At 47.2% G+C, this 18,696-nt stretch overlaps 1 pseudogene; it reads right to left on the bottom strand.

Annotated features, from left to right (window-relative positions):
* Positions 1 to 1,230: 1,230 nt before the first annotated feature.
* LOC121039925 (ferritin light chain-like) lies at positions 1,231 to 15,476 on the bottom strand (annotated as a pseudogene).
* Positions 15,477 to 18,696: the final 3,220 nt, after the last annotated feature.

The following is an 18,696-nucleotide window of genomic DNA, read 5'->3' on the forward strand; positions in this document are numbered from 1 at the left end:
CCTGACTCTCTACCGCAGTTGCCAAGAAAGCCGCAGTGACAAAATTGTTCCTATTGGAACCAGTGCTGGGGTTGGAGCATGCAGATGAGGGCCTATCTCCTCTTCCTCTGAGTCTCAGTATTGGAACCATCCACATCTAGATGTGGGATCGAAGGGGAAAGCCGGCCAACTCAACTTGCCTGTCCAACCTCCTTCACAAATGAGATGCGAGGGCCAGAGAGTGGAGGAGACACAGAATTTGGTTTACGGTAATCTCATGCCACCAGTCAATGTGCTTCCGTCTATGTCTTAGATAAGAACCAATCTGGTTTGCGACTGTTTCGCTCTGAGTGGGGTGGATGGAAAAATAGGAGGCAAATGAAAAGAAAAAAAAGGCGCAAGAATCTCCTCTTCTATCCTGGAGAAGAAATGCAAACAAGGGGCGCCTGGGTGGCTCAGTCAGTTGAGCGACCGACTTCAGCTCAGGTCATGATCTCACAGTTTGTGAGTTTGAGCCTCGCGTCGGGTTCTGTGCTGACAGCTTGGAGCCTAGAGCCTGCTTCGGATTCTGTGTCTCCCTCTCTCTCTGCCCCTCCCCTGCTCATGCTCTGTCGCTCTCTGTCTCAGAAATAAATAAACATTAAAAAAAATAGTAATAAAAAGAAATACAGACTTTGGTGTCCCTGTAAGGAAACGAGCAACCTCCACAAAAAAGGGAATTAATATTACCCTCAGGAAAGCGACAAGATTCAAACAGTCAAGGAAAAAGAACATCATAGAAGGAGAATATCATCCTGGATGCTGCTTATGTCACATATGGTGTTTTCTGTTTCATTGACTTTTTCTATTAAGTGTGATTAACATAGTGTTTAGATTATTATGGCTCCAGGATAAAATTTAGTTTCTGGCGTTTTAAGTCCAACTTTGTTGTTCTTTTCTTCCCTCCAGAGTTTCTTAGTTATTTTTACTTAATCAAATTATTTCACTGTTACTCCAACAGAAACTGCAATAAATGAGTATAGTGGGCCTTTGAACAACATAGGTTTGAATGGCACAGAGTGGATTACGTGTGGATTTTTTTTTTTTTCCTTGTGAAAAGCTTTATTGTTTCCATTGGATCCATGGCTTGGGAGAGGCCTCCAGGGTGGTTAAAAAGCTGCCTAGTGGCTTCAGGGAGAGGCTCAAGCAGTGGCCCTGGCACCAGGGGAATGCTGGAGAGGTCCCTCAAAGACTGCTGGGCTTCTGAGGCTCCTAAGTGTGTTGGAGGGTGAGCCTTTCGAAGAGATGCTCGTCCAGCCCAACCTGGGGGCCAGCCTGGGGCATTAGCCAGGTGGCCGCCATCTTCTCGATGAGTTTCACCTCCTCGCCCAGGAAGCGGTTCTCCAGGAAGCTGCAGAGATGAGGGTCTGAGTGGGCAGAATCCGAGCACACGGATCCAAAAGGGCCTGCTTAAGATTCTTCTCCGGGACCACGCAGCTTCCATGGCGTCCAGGCATTACCCCACTCACCTTGGAACGGCTTCTGAATGTCCTAGAAATGGGCACAGCCCTGGGCTGGTTTTGCGTCTTCCAGAGATGCTGGGTGTCCTCGTATTACTCCTCAGCCAATTCTGGGAAGAAGTGGTCCATGCCCTCCAGGGCCAGATCTTCATGGTCAAAATAGAAACCCAGAGACAGGTAGGTGTCAAAGGCCTGCAGATGCATATTGCCCCGGTGGTTGATGGCAACCTCCACGTCGATGGAGCAATTCTGATGAACCTGGGAGCTCGTGGTGGATCGGCAATAAGGAGCTAAGCTCGAAAGGTGGTGTGGGCTGGTCCCAGAGGCAGAGGATGGGGGAAAAGATGGCTCTAAAGGTTGTGACTGGAAAAGAAGTTGGAGAGTGGTTGGAGGCCAAAAGAAGGGGTGTCCCTGGGTCTGTTCTGTCCAAGCACTTTTGACGCAAAAGACAGATCTGGGGGACCATCAAGCACACTGCCTATACAAGGATTTTTTACAATGCAGTCCTGTAAACGTAATGTCTCTTCCTTATGATTTCCTTAATAACATTTTCTTTTTCTCTGCCTCCCTTTGTTGTAAGAATACGGTATATAAAACATGTAACATACAAATACGTGTTAATTGACTGTTTATGTTATCAGTAAGGCATCAGTCAACAGGAGGCTACTAGTAGTTAAATTTTGGAGAAGTCAAAAGTTATGTAGGGCTTTTTGATTGTGTGGGGGAGTCAGCTCCCCTAACCCCTGAGTTGTTCAAGGGTCAGCTGTACTTTATTTTATTATTTTTTAAGTTTCCAAAAAAAATTAAAAATAATTTTTTTTAATGTTTATTTATTTTTGAGAGAGACAGAGACAGAATCCAAGTGGGTTGGGGCAGAGAGAGAGGGAGGCACAGAATCCGAAGCAGGCTCTAGGCTCCGAGCTGTCAGCACAGAGCCCGACGCGGGGCTCGAACTCACGAGCCGTGAGATCATGACCTGAGCCAAAGACAGACGTTCAACGGACAGAGCCACCCAGGTGCCCCTACAATTTTTTTTTTTTTTTAATTTTGAGAGAGAGATAGAGAGTGAGTGGGGGAGGGGCAGAGAGAAGGAGACAGAATCCCAAGCAGGTTCCCGGATGTCAGCACAGAGCCTGATGCCGGCCTCAAACTCAAAAATTGTGAGGTCATGACCTGAGCTGAAATCAAGAGTCGGACACTCAACCAACTGAACCACCCAGGTGTCCTAGGTCAATCATACTTTAATTTGGCTCTAACTGATACCCTCACCTTTTGTTGTAGGTCAAGTTCCCTGGGGAACAGACTCTAAGAGGAAGTTTCCCATGTAGTAGGTTTATTAAGAAGTACCCTTGGGATCAAAACCTCCATGGGCATGAAGGAGGTGGGAGCAGGCAGGACAAGTGGTTGAACCGTAATGGTGTCATGGAAAGGGCCTCAGCTGACCCCAGGGGAGTTCTGGGACTAGGATGGAACATCCTAGTTGTCCCCAATTGAGGCAAGGGGACCAGGCCTTTGTAAAACTCCCTCCCCCGCCCACGGACTCGTCACCTGAGAACAACCCGGGAGAGAAGGTGGCTGTCTTCAGAGAAGAGAGTTTCCCCGGGGAACAAGCAGGTAGGAGTCATCAGCAGCCAACACTCTCTGCAGCTAAAAGAATGAGTGTCTGGGTTCCGAGGTGGGAGATCCGGATGGCACATGAGCACAGCGTCCACCTCAACAAAATGGGAAGAGACTGTGGCTTCTCATGTGTTCAAATCTTTTTTTCCAAAGATTTTCAAAGATTCAAATCATCACAAAGACTTACACATCTTTTTTTTTTTCCCTACGTGCCCACCGCACTGCGTGTTAAATTTATTACAGGTTATTTTGTATTTTGTGTTGGAATGTTGACGAAGAAATTTTCCCGTAGTATTTTCTAGCTGGTATGTAAAAACAATGCGCATGGATTCCACTGTTTACTTATTATGTTTTTTCAGCTTTCTTAAGGCATAATTGACATACAATAAACACATATTTGAAGTGTATACTTAGATGAGTTTTGACATATGTATTCATTTATAAAAACATCATCACACCCAGAAGCTTCCTTATGTCCCTTCGTCAGCCATGCCTCCCCGGTGCCAGCTCCTGGCCCAAGACAACCACTCGCTCATCTGCTTTCTGGCATTATAGATTAATTTACATTTTTGAGTATTTCTTATTAATGGAATCATAGACTACGCATACCTTTTTGCTTGTCTTCTCACATAATTATGTGGAAATTCATCCACATTGTTTTGTGTATCAATAATTCGTTTCTTCCCCCGTTCATGCTCTGTCTCTCTCTGTCCCCAAAATAAATAAACGTTGAAAAAAAAAATAATTCGTTTCTTCTCATTGCTGTGTAGCGTTCTATCATCTGGATAGACCGCAATCTATTTATCCACTTACCAGCCGATGGACCTTTGCTTGTTTCCAGTTTGGACCAATTATAAATAAAGCTGCTGTGAACATCTGTGTACAAGAAGTCTTTGTGTGGACATACGATTTCTTTTCTCTTGGGTAAATGTTTACAAGTGGAGTGGCTGGGTCATACGGGAGGTATGTGTTTACCTTTTTTTTTTTTTTTTTTTTTTTTTAGCAAACTGTTTTCCAAACTCTTTTCAAAATGATCATTCGTTTTATATTCCGAACCGCAGCGAAGTTCCAGTTCGTCCATATCCTTTGCCAGTACTCAGCATGGTCAGACTTTGTAATGACCGACGATGCTGAGTATCTTTTCATGTGCTCATTGGTTTTGCTTCTACAGATCTCACTCGACTCCAATTATTTCTAAAAGACATTGATTTGCCTGGGTTTTCTAGGTGCATAAATAAATCATGTGTAAGCTCTGATATTTTTCTTCTTTCAGCGATTCTTAGTTCTGTTTATCGTTGAGAACTTACATAACAGTGGTGTCTTTGGGGCACCTGGGTGGCTGAGTCAGTTAGGCGTCTGACTCTTGGTTTCAGCTCATGGTTCCTGAGTTTGAGCCCCACATTGGACTACGAGCAGACAGCACAGAGCCTGCTTGGGATTCTCTCTCCCCCTCTCTCTGCCCTTCCCCTACCTGTGTGCATGCATTCATGTGGGTCTGTGCTGTCTCTCTCTCAAAAGAAAGAAAATTAAAAAATTGTGGTATCTTTGTCTTTTTCCTTATAACATAGTCAATTTCACGTCAAGTGATAATATTGGCTTTAGAATATTTAATTCTTTAAATATACTTATTTCCATCCAAATTTGCTAAGATTTTTGTTAAGAAATTTACCTTTAAATTACATATTTTCACAATTTAAAAATAATTATGTTTCGGGGCGCCTGGGTGGTGCAGTCGGTTAAGCGTCTGACTTCAGCCAGGTCACGATCTCGCGGTCCGTGAGTTCGAGCCCCGCGTCAGGCTCTGGGCTGATGGCTCAGAGCCTGGAGCCTGTTTCCGATTCTGTGTCTTCCTCTCTCTCTGCCCCTCCCCTGTTCATGCTCTGTCTCTCTCTGTCCCAAAAATAAATAAACGTTGGAAAAAAAAATGTATGTTTCTCCTTTTTCCTTTTTATATGTAAAAATGGAAACAAACACTATATACTAGTTTCTAATGTTTTTGTGGGCATAGCCTTTTATGATGAGCATATTAAATGCATCTTCCCATGCATTTAATATCATTCTGTAACATTACAATTAAAGGCTGCATAGTATTTTGTTTTATAGGGGTGCTATAATTTAGTTAACCAGTCTTCTGTCGTAAGACATGTAGGTTATTTATACTTTCTCTTTTGCTATTATAAATTTTGTTGAGATAAATATTGTCGTAAATGAAATCTTGGTGTCAATGTACACCTATGAAGCTAAATTTTGTAGATTTGTAAGGCTAGGTCAGAGTCTGAATATTTTTAAGGCCATAATATTTACTGTCAAATTTCCCTCAAGAAAGTTGGTAGCCATTTATAGTTTCCCAGAATTCGAATCTGTTCTTACAATTTCACGGCCGACCAGCACTACCTCGTGTGCTATGAATGTTTGCCTAGTGATTTTCATTTGTCTTTGATAACATTGATCATTTTATTTATTTATTTATTTATTAATTATTATTAATGTTTATTTTTGAGAGAGACAAACAGACAGAGAGTGAGCGGGCGGAAGGGCAGAGAGAGGGAGACACAGAATCTGAACCAGGCTCCAGGCTCCGAGCTGTCAGCACAGAGCCCGACGTGGGGCTCGAACCCACAAACTGTGAGATCATGACCTGAGCCGAAGTCAGATGCTCAACCAGCTGAGCCACCCAGGCGCCCCAACATTGATCATTTTAAATGTGTATTTTACTTTTTGTTTTCCATTTTAGTGCTTTGCTTTCTTTCTGCTCTGTTATATGTACAGTTGACCCTCATTACCTGTGCATTTCGTATTTGCAAACTCATCTACTAACTACATTGATTTGTAACCTCCAAGTCCACATGCATGGGATTTTTGCAGTCATATGCAGACACGCACAGCACAGTGAAAAACTTGAGTGATCTGACGTACATACAAGGGTCTTTGTGTGGTCTATATAGTGTCAGGTTTGACATTGTTGGGCCTTTTGGTGGAGATTTCACTGTCGGAATGACTCCCAAGCATAGTGAGTGCTGTCTGGTGTTCCTGAGTACAGGAAGGTACGGTGTGCCTCACTGAGAAAATACTGTGTCAGATAAGCTTTGTTCAGGTTACAGTGTTAGTGACTGTGAGTTCGATGTTCATGAATCAACAATATATATTTAAAAGGTCTCTTTAAACAGAAATGAATAAAGTAAGGTTTTGTGTTGATCCATTGATGAGATGTGAGCAGAAGCTCGCAGGAATCTAACCCTATATTTTCCCTAGGAGCAATGGCTCGGTATTTTCTATTTCAGTGTTTTTTGATGACTTGAAATACATAAAGACCGCAGATAATGAGAATCGACTGTTTTCTATGGGTTTTCCCTCAGTGATTTAGAAGGTCTGCCATCAGCTCTGAGTGCTTATTTCCCAGAATCACTTGCCATCAGGGCTCCAGTTTAGATTCTACTGGCGAAAAGTAGTCACGTGGGATTAGGAAGATAGAAGACATCTCTTCCTCCACCACCAGCAGCCGACAGTCACGTGGGCATCCTGGATTCTGGGTGACACGGAGCCTGGAGCAGCTTAACGGTGAGATCTTCCATGGTGCCTGCTTTGATGCTTCAGTGGGCCGAGATCATGAAGAAATCATCATTCCCCGACAGCCCACCGCAATGTTCCTGACCTCTGCTTCCTCAAATCTCCCAACAATTCTGTGAGCACCAGTTCTGCGTCGTCTTCTTTGTTTGAAATACTAGCCTAGTGTTTGTTTTCTTGGCCGAAGCCTGACTCATACAGTTTTGACACGGGAAGAGGTGTGCCCTCTCTCTAAGGGAAGAAGGAAGCACAGATATTGGATGATTGGACTGCTGGTATTCATCAGAATCCAAGTCCTCCTCTTCATCATAAGGATATAGCTAAGCAACATGTCTTGCTTTCCTTACACCTAGATGGGCCTTGTGAACTCTTCCCCACCTTCTCCCTAACACATGGATTATGCCGTGAGCAAGAAATAAGGTTTACTGTGATACATCACTGATATTGTGGGACTCTGTGCTTTAGCAGTTTGCCTGCCTTAATACAAATGGCGCTTTATTTTACTTTTTTTGAGTTTATTTATTTATTTTGAGGGACAGAAAGAGCATGCACATGCAACCAGGGGAGGGGCAGAGAGAAAGGGAGCGAGAGAGAATCCCAAGCAGGTTCCATGATGTCAGCGTAGAGCCTGACGCAGGACGCAAACTCATAAAACGTGAGATCATGACCTGAGCCAAAATCGAGAGTTGGCCACTTAACCGACAGAGCCACCTAGGCCCCCCACAAACGGTCTTTTAAAAGTGTACTATTTCTGGGTGGCTTAGTCAGTTAAGCGGCCAACTTCAGCTCAGGTCATGATCTCATGGTTCGTGAGTTCGAGCCCCGTGTCGGGCTCTGTGCTGACAGCTCAGAGCCTGGAACCTGCTTCGGATTCTGTGTCTCCCCCTCTCTCTGCCCCTTCCCTGCTCACGCTCTGTCTCTCGACAATAAATAAATGTTTTAAAAAAAGATACATTTAAAGTTGTACTAGTTCCTACTTTTTATATTTCTAAAAATATCCTTGTCCCACAGTTCTATTATCAGCAATGATAAGAATGAAACAGTACTTATAAATTCCTTAGTAAGATGAAAATCTTACCCTGTTTTTGCTTCCATTTATTTTTACTCCTATCTCAGTCGGTAGAATCTGAAATTACACTGAGGTTATAATTAATTTTTCTTGACATTTGCATTCTATCTTGTAATCATATTTCCAATAATTATTTAGGCTTCATTCAACATGTAACAGATCTTGATGCTCATCCTTTTACAACATGAACTAGCCTTTGTTGAATTTTTCTTTGCCGTATGTCTTGGTTTCTGTAAAAAGCCTTCTGGAACTTGTGTTAGGAAAGACATGGAAGCTATGCCTTCAGAGTCTTTGAACAGCTGAGGCTGCTTCTTTGTTGTTTTTATACAGGACTTGACTGAGTCCGTAATCCTGATTAGCTAGCTACCTTAATCCCTCAAAACTCTAATAGTTGACATATCTCCTTTTGGCATTTAATATGGTTTTATGGGAGACGATTGAAGTTAGGTGGGTTTTGTTCCTTTTTAGGTTACCATTCCCTCCCCCCCAAATGCTCTTAAGGTTGTTTTCCTGGAATCTTGATATTTACAGACACTATCACGTGTATCTATGGGTTGGTTTCTTGTCATTAACTCTGCTTGGTACTCAGTGAGTCCCTTTGAAATGACGAAACTTCTGCCAGATGCAGGACTAAGTGCTCTCTGTGTATTACCCTGTGACAACACCAGGGGTGACAGCTATTATCCCTCCCAATTTACAGATGATGAAATTGAGGTTCAAGGGTTCATAGAAGATCAGCAACAGAGTTGAGAAAGGAACTTAAGTCTACTTCATTGTACAGTCTGAGCTTTTAGTCACTCTACCATGCAGTTTTTTTTTAAAGGAAAGAAAGAACTCTTTTACTGTATAATTTCTACAATTTTGTTTTTGTTTCCTTGGTTCCTGATTCTCCTTCAGAGACAAGACAATTGCCTGTATGGCAGGTCTCTCTTGTGTAGCTCATATATGCTAGTTTTTATTTTATCATAGAGTTTTATATTATCATGCTTTTATATTATAAAAACTTTTATATGATAGAAGAGTTGGGCAAACTTCAAACTCTTTATATTTGGATTATGTTTTCTTGCAGTTTTGCACCTGTTCTTTTCTGATACTAATGCATTTAATTTTTTTTTAATTGGATTTTTCGCTTTTCATTTTCCCTGCCTCATCAGTCTCCTTTTCCGTGGCGGTGGGACAAACTGTTTGTGGTAGGTCTGGTGGGTAAGTGGGCGGTTGTGGAGCTCCTGTTTCACACCGTTACTGAGGATTGGGGCCGTGCCTGCCATATACAGAAGAAGAATACTAGGACCCTAAGCATCACAGAATGTCACTCCCTTCAGCAATGGCTCAGCCAAGATAGGCCCACACAGACTCAGAATAGTCAGTAATGGCTCCGCGGCAACGCCCCTGCCAGCGGATAATGGTGATACCGTGACCTCTAAGACGTTGAGTTCCTGCCACATAAGTCCTGGCCCCACCCCGGGGACTCCCGTTTCTAGTAAGTCACTCTTCCTTCCTCCACAGGACACATGCCTAGCTGGCCACAGGATGCTGTTGAGCTATCAGATGAAGTTAAATGAAGTTGGAGAAGTGCAACTCCCACCTCTGCTTCCTTCTGTCTTTATCAGCAACATAGTTATCTGTGAGGAAGGAGGACACGTCCCAGTCTAGAATGGAATTAACACCTCCCTTTCCTCTCTTCTTTCATTCTCTGTTTCATTCCCTCTCTCATTTGCTAGATGCTTATTGGCTTTAACCATTCTTTATTAGCCTCGCATATGGCAGTTGTGTTGATGGTGAAGAGGAAGGCACCAAGGCCCTTGCTCCAGACGTAAGAACCCTTGGTCTGATATCGGCAGTTGCAGTGTGGACAGCAACACCGGCACCGGACGTCTTTTGTTTGCCTTTCCAGATCCACTCTCCATCCTTTCCCAACCTGCTCCTTGTCCTGGGATCCTGACCCATATGGTCTACATCAATGGTGGGCTGAAGCCTGCAAGAGCTGATTATGTGCATCTCTTCCTAACTCCATGCTTGGTGACCATAATAGGAATATTTACACCTTGGAAATCGGCAAACACTGCAAACAGGCATATACACACCTATCTCAGGCTTGTTGTTAAATATTTATTTACCGGCACAGCACTGGGGCTGTGTCAGTATATCCAAGGACGCCCACTGCCCTCTGGCGTCCTGTTGGGTTTGGCCATCAGGAGGGCCCTGAGGGTTGGAAGGGCAGGAAGGAGAGTATGGTCAGAATATCCATTGTCCTGGCTCCATCTCTAACAGGTTCCCACAGATTGGCTGCCTCCCTCTACAAACACTTCAGCTACTGTCAGGCACACTCTCTATGTGTCCATCCTTTCTGGAAACCAGACCCTCCTTTCCCTCCCCTCTTCAGGCCTGTGTTGTGCTCTGACTGGATGGGGGTCGGTGGTGCGGGTGATGAAAGAATTCACCCAAGGCAGAACAAAGGAGATAGAAACGTATTGAATCCAGTGCAAGGGAGTAGTGGGCAGGGCAACAAAGGAGAGACTGTCTGCTACTGGGCGGTGGTGAGGGGCTATATTTATAGGGTGGAGTGAGGAAGTATGGAATTGTCCCTTTTATGGTAACTGTGCCTGGTTGTAAGTATCCCATTGGTTAGTTAGGGCCTATGGCTATTTCGAGGTGAGTCATTTAATGAGCCTGTTTGCATTCAGCCCAGTGGTCACTGTGGGACCTTTCGTCAAGTTTCCATTGCTCAAGCCTATTGGCCTCAAAGCGGCATCTACTAGGCCTAGGAGTGGTAATGGCTCCCCAAACTCTACCTATACCAGTAGTCCCTTCATGAGGCTCTTGTCTAACAATGAATTTGAGTGTGTGCCACTTGGTTCCTTCCACGACCCTGACCGACACAAAACCTAATCCCATTCAGTCACGTAGGACTCTTACTAGTTTCCTGAGTACCTTTCCTTGGTTTTGCTTGTTTCCAACACCAGTGGTTTTCCAATTCTTTGTAGGCTGTCTTAGGACGTTTTCCTCAAATGAAATCTTATCTGAAAACTCAACATATACATTAGATAAGGTAAAGACTCTTGAGTGGGGTAGGAGCTAAAGGGTACCTGCTCCCCATCCCCCACCCCTCACCCTTCTCAGTCATCGCGGATATACATCACGGCAACCTCCAAGGCCCCGAGAAGCACAATTTTAATACCATATTCCTAGAAGACAGAGACCACGACTTGTACTTTCCAGGGCACCTGGAGAGATGTGGGTAAACGACAGGCATATTTTCAAGCTACCGTTTATAAAGTACTTGCTTGACGCCAGGCTCTAGTCTAAGTGCTCTCCATTGGTTTGTTCACTTAATCCTCCCAGCAACCCCAGTGAGGTGCACGCCTCCATCACTTACATTGTATGAACGAGGCATCTGAAGCACAGGGTGGTTAATTAAACTCACTTAGGGGCGCCTGGCTAGTCTAGCTAGACAGTTTAGCTGTCCCCTAAATAGGCTCTGGGTGATCAAATGAGGTGCATGCGAGCTCAGGTGTTAGAAAAACGTCACAGCCTCAGAACCCGACTGAGGAATCGTCACTGCCCTGTGGATTTCCTTGGTGGCTTCCCACAACCCCCATCCCTTGACAGCTCAGCTCTGGGTAGACAGTCCCTGATGCAGAACAATAGTGGGGCTGCTCTGGAAATGTGGCCGATGAGGAATTTGAGGGGCGCCTGGGTGGCTCAGTCGGTTGAGGGTCCAGCTCCGGCTCAGGTCATGATCTCACAGTTTGTGGGCTCCAGCCCTGCATCGGGCTCTGTGCTGACAGCTCAGAGCCTGGAGCCTGCTTTGAATTCTGTGTCTCCCTCTCTCTCTGCCCCTCCCCCACTCATGCTCTGTCTCTCTCTCTCTCTCTCTCTCTCTCTCTCTCCTTCAAAACTAAATAAAAACATTAAAAAAAAAAAAAAAACCAACCCAGAAAACAAAATCATGTCGGTAACGTATGTGCTTCTTTATTAGCACACGAAATTACTAGGTCTGCCTAACACCTATAATTTTAAAGCAGTGATGATAAGCCTAAATGGTATTTTGAAATATCTGCAGCAGCTCTAATGTGCAATGAAAACACTGGTGAGGGAATTACAGATACTGCTCATACTACTCTGGTTTTATCCATTTATTTCTGGCCCACGTTCATAGGGGAAGGACATACCGGATCTCAGAGAGAGAGCAACGACAATAAAGATGTGACTGTTTTTTCCGCCCAAGCTTACATGCCCCACGCTGGTTATTAAGCTCTCGTCTCTCAGTTCCTCATCCACCTGCCAGAGTGAGGTCGGTGATGTTGGAGCTCAGCACACCATGTTTCGCCCTGACAGCCGGCCCCCTGCTACACGGGCATTGGCCAAGGAGCAAACGACAGGGAGACTGGAAGGCCGGAGGTGGGAGAATGTGGTTCGGGTTTGCTCCTTGTCTCTGTCAGCGTCATCCAACAACAGCGTTCCTACCCAGCAGAAGCAGGTGACTCCAGCAGCGGTCGTCCCAGCTTCCAGTTGTTTCCAGACTCTCAGAATCAGCCTCAGGGTCTCCCCTCGGGGATACCCCCCCCCCCCCCCGCGGACACTCTCCTCTTGCCTACCAAAAAATGCGCCAACAGCCGAGTGGCTTCAAACCACAGAGATTCATTCCCTCACAGTTCTGGGGGGCCACAAGTCCGCAGGGCCGTGCTCCCTCCGATACCCGATTCGTCAGTTCCTCACATTACATTCTCTCTGTTAAAACAGCTGGTATGGTTTTATTTTCCTGACCAGGCCCTGGCTGGCCTAGACTTCTGAATGTTCAGTGTGGTCCCCAGATGAAGAAGGTCTGATGTCGTAAGTGAGCATCTGGTAATTATTTCGACAGAGAACCAGGCATTATAAGTAAGGATTTATAGCTCACAAAACTTGGTAAGGCTCCTGAAGTTTTTGCGCTTTTTCCCCCCTGTTTTACACGTCTCCGTAATTCTGTTACTGTGTTCTTTTTTTTTTTTTTTTCAACGTTTATTTATTTTTGGGACAGAGAGAGACAGAGCATGAACGGGGGAGGGGCAGAGAGAGAGGGAGACACAGTATCGGAAACAGGCTCCAGGCTCCGAGCCATCAGCCCAGAGCCTGACGCGGGGCTCGAACTCCCGGACCGCGAGATCGTGACCTGACTGAAGTCGGACGCTTAACCGACTGCGCCACCCAGGCGCCCCATGTGACTGTGTTCTTGTAAGCGCTGCTTGAGGATGGAATGGACCCACGCGTCTGTCTGCAGAGGCAGTGAGAAAGGAGGGGGCCGGTAGGAGGTGCAGCCAGTCACCATTTTGAAGACCCCATAACAATGTAAAAAAGTGCTTATGACTTGATTTTAAGGGATACAAAGAATACCTTATACACCGCTACGATTTCAGCTCCCTTAGATGAGGGTCAACCTAGGGGCAGAGAGGGGGGTGGCCCTAAAGAGAAAGTACAAAGTGGTTGAGCCCCTGGGTCCGGGGCAGGGCGGAAAACAACATGGCAGCTGGGCCCGAGAACGAGCTCTGGGACTCCCACGGGGGAAGAAAGCTTTGGTTGCTTTTTTACCCACTAATCCTGCTTCTAGGACGCTCTCCTAGGGAAATCATCCAAAAGAAGTAACGTGTAACCCCCTGACTCCTCCCAGCCTGCGGTTGGACGTGAGTCCATTAGCGTTGATGTCTGTAGTCCTTGGATTCCTGGCCCCATGCATGACTGGATGACCACAAGCCCCGGCCTCAGAGCCCGGCACTCGGCTCGGAGAGTCCCCTGCAAGCGTCTCACACGTGCCAAGGACCAGACCCACTTCCGTTCTCCTCCATCCTGCTTGCGGAAGTTCTCAGCCTGTGAGCCATGAGCGGGTGACGCTGCTTCTGCCCCGGCTGCTTCGCCCACAGGAAAAGGCTGCATCATCAGGGCCGTTTTCCAGGGCACACCAAGCGCTGCTGATAGCCTCGCGTCCCTGACTTACAGTCGCTGTGTTTTTCCTACCTGAACCAGGAAGGGACGGGGCTTTGCCCCAAGTCTCATAAAGCTTTCACCCAAGAGGCGCTTTCTGTTCCTGCCTGTTCGCCCCGTCTCTGGAAAAGACCAGGCCCAGTGCCTCTGGCCAGCTGTGGAACAAACACCACCTCTTCCCTTTTTGTCTCCCCATCTTCTCCCCCCTCCCATCCCCCCCGGGAAGCCCGAGCGAGCCCCACTCCCCATGGCGTGTCATGTCATACAGAGAGTTGCCTGAAAAATTGCCACCACCCGTTCTCCAAACTTCCATCAGGCGTCTGCACTCTGAGGACTGTACTAGCCTGTCCGTCATAACGTTAGGTGCGATCGCGAAAAGCTGAGGCAACCTGAAAGAGCCCTGGTAGAGAGGTGCTTGGTAAATGATACGCTATCACCTCCCGTCAGAGGGATGGAGCCAGCCGCCATTTTGAAAGTCTCCATCGCAACCCAAAAAAGTGCTTGTGACTTAATTTGAAGGGATAAAAACCATACCTGATACACTACTATGATTTCAGCTGCTTAGAAAATGGCATATGCCCTTTCAATGAGGAGAGAAGAAACCTGGACAAATGAAAACCGGTCCAACCTGGAGTGTTGACAGCGTGGATGTATTTCCCCCCTCTGCTTGGCATTCCTTTCTCTATAATGTCATTTACTTAAGAAAAAATAATGGCCGTTATATATATAAAAAAAAAGTATGAAAATGCCTGATCCTGCTTTGAGATCTCTGCACCCAACTTCAGGTGCATCTGAGCTCCGGGAGGGGGCTTGGCCTTACCAGAGAGGTGGGCTTGACTGGGAGCACTTTCAGCCTGAAAGTCTGCAGGTAGTTCAAAAGCCCTTCGTGTCTGTAGTGGCAATACGCAATCTGGAGAATTGCGCAATCTGGAGAACACTCCTAAATATGGAGTGTTGGGGACCAATCGGAACATGGGCATTCTGATGACAGCCTCCTTCAAAACCGCCTCAGTCACCCTGCAACTTGGGGTCTAGGAGAGAAAGCAGTTTGGGGGACTGTGAAGGGATGAGAGCTCTTTTGTTGGCGCTGAGACCTCTTTGTTGTGTGAGTTTAGTGTTCCTTTTGCATCAGCTGGGGAACCCTTCGAACCACACTCAGGTTGCCACAGCCTCGCCCCGTGAGGATGTGAATCGGTTTCCCCATTTGGGTTTGCCGTCACCTCTGGGTTTTCTGTTTGCCTGCTCCTTTGGATTCCTGACTCACTCTAGACTCCCCCCCGCCCCCCCCCCCGCCCCCTGCTCTATGCATTGCTTTCTATGGCGAACCTCGAAATTCTGCTCCTGTGGCCCAAGACACCAAGACCATGGGGGAGACGGTGGGAGCCACACTGGCCTGACTTTGGGAACACCCAATCTCGCCCGCCTGGAGCCTAATTCCTAAACTCGTGGCCTTTGATTCCATGTATATACATATATGACTCCCCATCATTTCAATGTGCTTGGCTTGGCATTTTTGGCTCAGCTGTCTTGCCCTGTCTGTTTGGCTCTCTGTGCCTGCCTCTGAAGTCTGTATCCCCTACCTTTTATAATGACCCCTTGGCTGCAAATACTACACTGTAGTGTAGGTCTGGGCCCTCCCCAGCTGGGCTCTCCATCACCCTCCTGGCCTAGGGATCCTGATGGGATCCACGGGCAGGGATGAGGCCGTCTGTTGCCCCCTTGGTGAAACAGGAGACACAATACCTGCTCTGTGAGTCGTACTGAAATTCTATAGCCTTACACTGGTTCATGGGTGTGAAGTTGTTTAAATACTTGGCAAGTACAGAATCTTGCTACTTTTTAAAGGAACTGCTAAGATACTTTGGACACCGCGCTTCTAAGAAGAAAGATTTTTTTTTTTCCCCCCAGAGACTCGTGGCAGAGGAAATGCATCTCTTGCTGAGGGCAGGGGCTTGGAAGGAGAGGACCTGGGGCTCCAGACCTGGTTCTGCCTCATTCCAGGTATGTGACTCAGGCCTCACATTTCCTCATCTATAGAATGGGAATAACAACAATATCTGCCTGACAAGGTTGTTCGGAGCACAAATGAGGTGCTGTGAAAGTGTTTCAAAAAGGCAGTTGCCTTAATTATTAGTGCTGCGGACCCAATCATTGTATTAATTACAATGGAGCGTGGGCGAGGGTTAAAAGGACAGAGAGGATTCGGCCCTGCCCACAGAGATCTTAGGCACAGAAGAAAAAAAAAATGTGCTGGCTTGTGCAGGGAAGGGGTTAAAGTTAAGGGTTGACATCAAAGAGCCCCTCTCTGGAGGAACAGACATCAGGTGGGCCCCTATCCAGACCGTGGGGACCTCCGTGCCGCTCCCGTGCCTGAGATCCTGAGTCTCGGAGAAGAACTCTGCAGGCAAACACGCAGGCTTGAAGTCTAAGAAGCCGGCTCCACCTGCGGGGGCCAGCCAACCGCGATCGTTCTGGAAGGACGATCTCCTGGGAGAAGCATCCTGGGAGAAGTCACCGCTTCCCGGCTCTACGCCCTTGACCGCACGCCTCTCGCGCCGCGGAGCAGAGCTCGGTGCCCCTGCACCAGCCAGACACTGGGGGCGGGGGGCCGCGGGAGGGGAGGGCGCGGGTGGGGCAGCCCCCTTGCCAGCTGAAGTCCCCGCGAACCGCAGGGAGGCGGGAAGGCGCTGGCAGCAGCCCGGCCTGGAAGTCGGCCCGCCGAGACCAGAACGGGCAGACGTCGCTCTGGGGGCCAGGAATCTCTGGGACAGCGCCCCTGCCTTGTTTCAGTGACTCCAGTGCCCGAGCTCCTCGCAACCGCCCGAACTTGTTTTCTCACCTGTAATAAATAGGTTGTTAAAACGCCATGAAAAATACAGTAAAGAACTTGCTAATTATGCAATGAATAGTAGCTGTTGCCCTCGTCACCGTCAGTCGCGGGGCTGTATCATCTGCGAAGGCTGAGTCAGCCCCGCCCGACGCTGCGCCAACCCGCAGGACCGTGGCGTGTCCGAGGCTCTCTAGCGCCACCGTCTGGCAGGGGACTGCAATAGCCTCGCCGCCCGGGAAACCTGGGGCCTGGGCGCCAGGGATGGGGACCGGAGGTGGGGGGCTTTCCTGTCATAGCTCTGGCCTGCTCCCCCACCCCCCAACCCCCTGCCCGCCCCTCTCTCCCCATGCTACGCTTGGATCCATCCAAGAACTGGATTTCTGCCGGTTTTCCTTGCGCAGCGCGAGGACTGCAGGCCCTCGCTGGGCCCCAAACTAGACAACTTGCCTACCTGGCTGTCACTTACTGCATCTCAGGGATGTCCCCTCCCGGGGGCCATTGGAACGCGGTGGGGGCATTTCTATGGCACATTAGCGAGCCCTACTGGCCTTTAGTAGGGTTGGCCGGTGATTCTAGCCACCCTGGAAAGCGTGGGGCAGGTCTTGCACAACAGAGAATTCTCTTGCAGGGCTTTCAGAAGTCTTGTAGGACATTCATGTAAGTGAAAGGTCATTTATTATTAATTATCTGAGCTACGATCGAACTCCATTTTGTGTATAAACAAAGCCTTCTTCCTGCAAGACTTTTTAAAGGTATTTTATTATTGTGGTAAGAATGCACAGCATAAAATTTGCCATTTTAACGATTTTTTTTTACGTTTATTTATTTTTGAGACAGAGACAGAGCATGAACGGGGGAGGGGCAGAGAGAGAGGGAGACACAGAATCGGAAGCAGGCTCCAGGCCCCGAGCCATCAGCCCAGAGCCCGACGCGGGGCTCGAACTCACGGACCGCGAGATCGTGACCTGAGCTGAAGTCGGACTCTCAACCGACGCGGGGCTCGAACTCACGGACCGGGAGATCGTGACCTGAGCTGAAGTCGGACGCTCAACCGACTGAGCCACCCAGGCGCCCCCCATTTTAACGATTTTTAAGACCACGGTTCCATGACATTAAGTACATTCACGGTGTTGTTACCGCTGTCACTACTATTTCCAAAACTTTTTTATTACCCCAGAGATTGTACCCATTAAGCAATGGGCTCCCCAACTCCCTCAGCCCTCTGTAACCTCAAATCTACTTTCTGTCTTTCTACATTTGCCTATTGTAGGTACCCCATGTAAGTGGAATCATATAGTATCTATCCTTTGCTGCATCAAAAACTTGACCAAGAGCTGCTCCTCATATTGGAAAATTGCCATCACCAGTGACAAAGCCATGCGTGGTATTTGAATCATCAGTAAAATGGACACGTGTCAGCCTGCTACATGGCTGCAAGCATCTGTCACTTTAATGTTCCCTAATATAATAATGTCCCCACCTTCACATATTGAAATACATATTATCTTATTATATTTTACATTCCTTTTTATTCCCAAGTTAAAGTATTATTTAAAAAAATTTTTTTAACATTTATTTATTTTTGAGAGACAGAGCATAAGCAGGGGAGGGGTAGAGAGACAGGGAGACACAGAATCCGAAGCAGGCTCCAGGCTCCCAGCTGTCAGCACAGAGCCCAGTGTGGGGCTCAGACTCACGAACCTCGAGATCATGACCTGAGCCAAAGTTGGATGCCTAACAGAATGAGCCACCCAGGCGTCCCATTTTTTAAAAGAATTATATAATGGTAGTTTAAGTAAGGTCTTAATTTCAGTTTAGGTTAGTAAAGGGGGCATTATAAAATATTTATTATTAAAAAAGGGCATTGGGCCCAGCAGGGCTGAGAATCAGGGATTTCTTTCAGTCCCGCAGGCACTGGACCGCAGATGACCAGGTGTGAGGGAACGTATCTCTGGAAGCCAAGTGCTCTGGAGGAACCCTGGGCACTCCCAGTGCTTACGACCTCCCGTGGCCAGTCCATGCCCAAACAGGAAGTCCTCAAACCACTGAACCCGTTGTCTCTTTGGTCACCACTACTGACTCCTGTGGTCTGGCCAGTGCAGCCATGCAGGGAATTTTGTTCCTGGCTTCAATGTTGGCCGTGGCAATCACCACGATTTTTAGATTTAATGATGGGCACG

This window comes from Herpailurus yagouaroundi, unplaced genomic scaffold (genome assembly GCF_014898765.1).
Source record: "Herpailurus yagouaroundi ecotype Mexico unplaced genomic scaffold, PumYag 181, whole genome shotgun sequence".
NCBI classification, from domain to species: domain Eukaryota; kingdom Metazoa; phylum Chordata; class Mammalia; order Carnivora; family Felidae; genus Herpailurus; species Herpailurus yagouaroundi.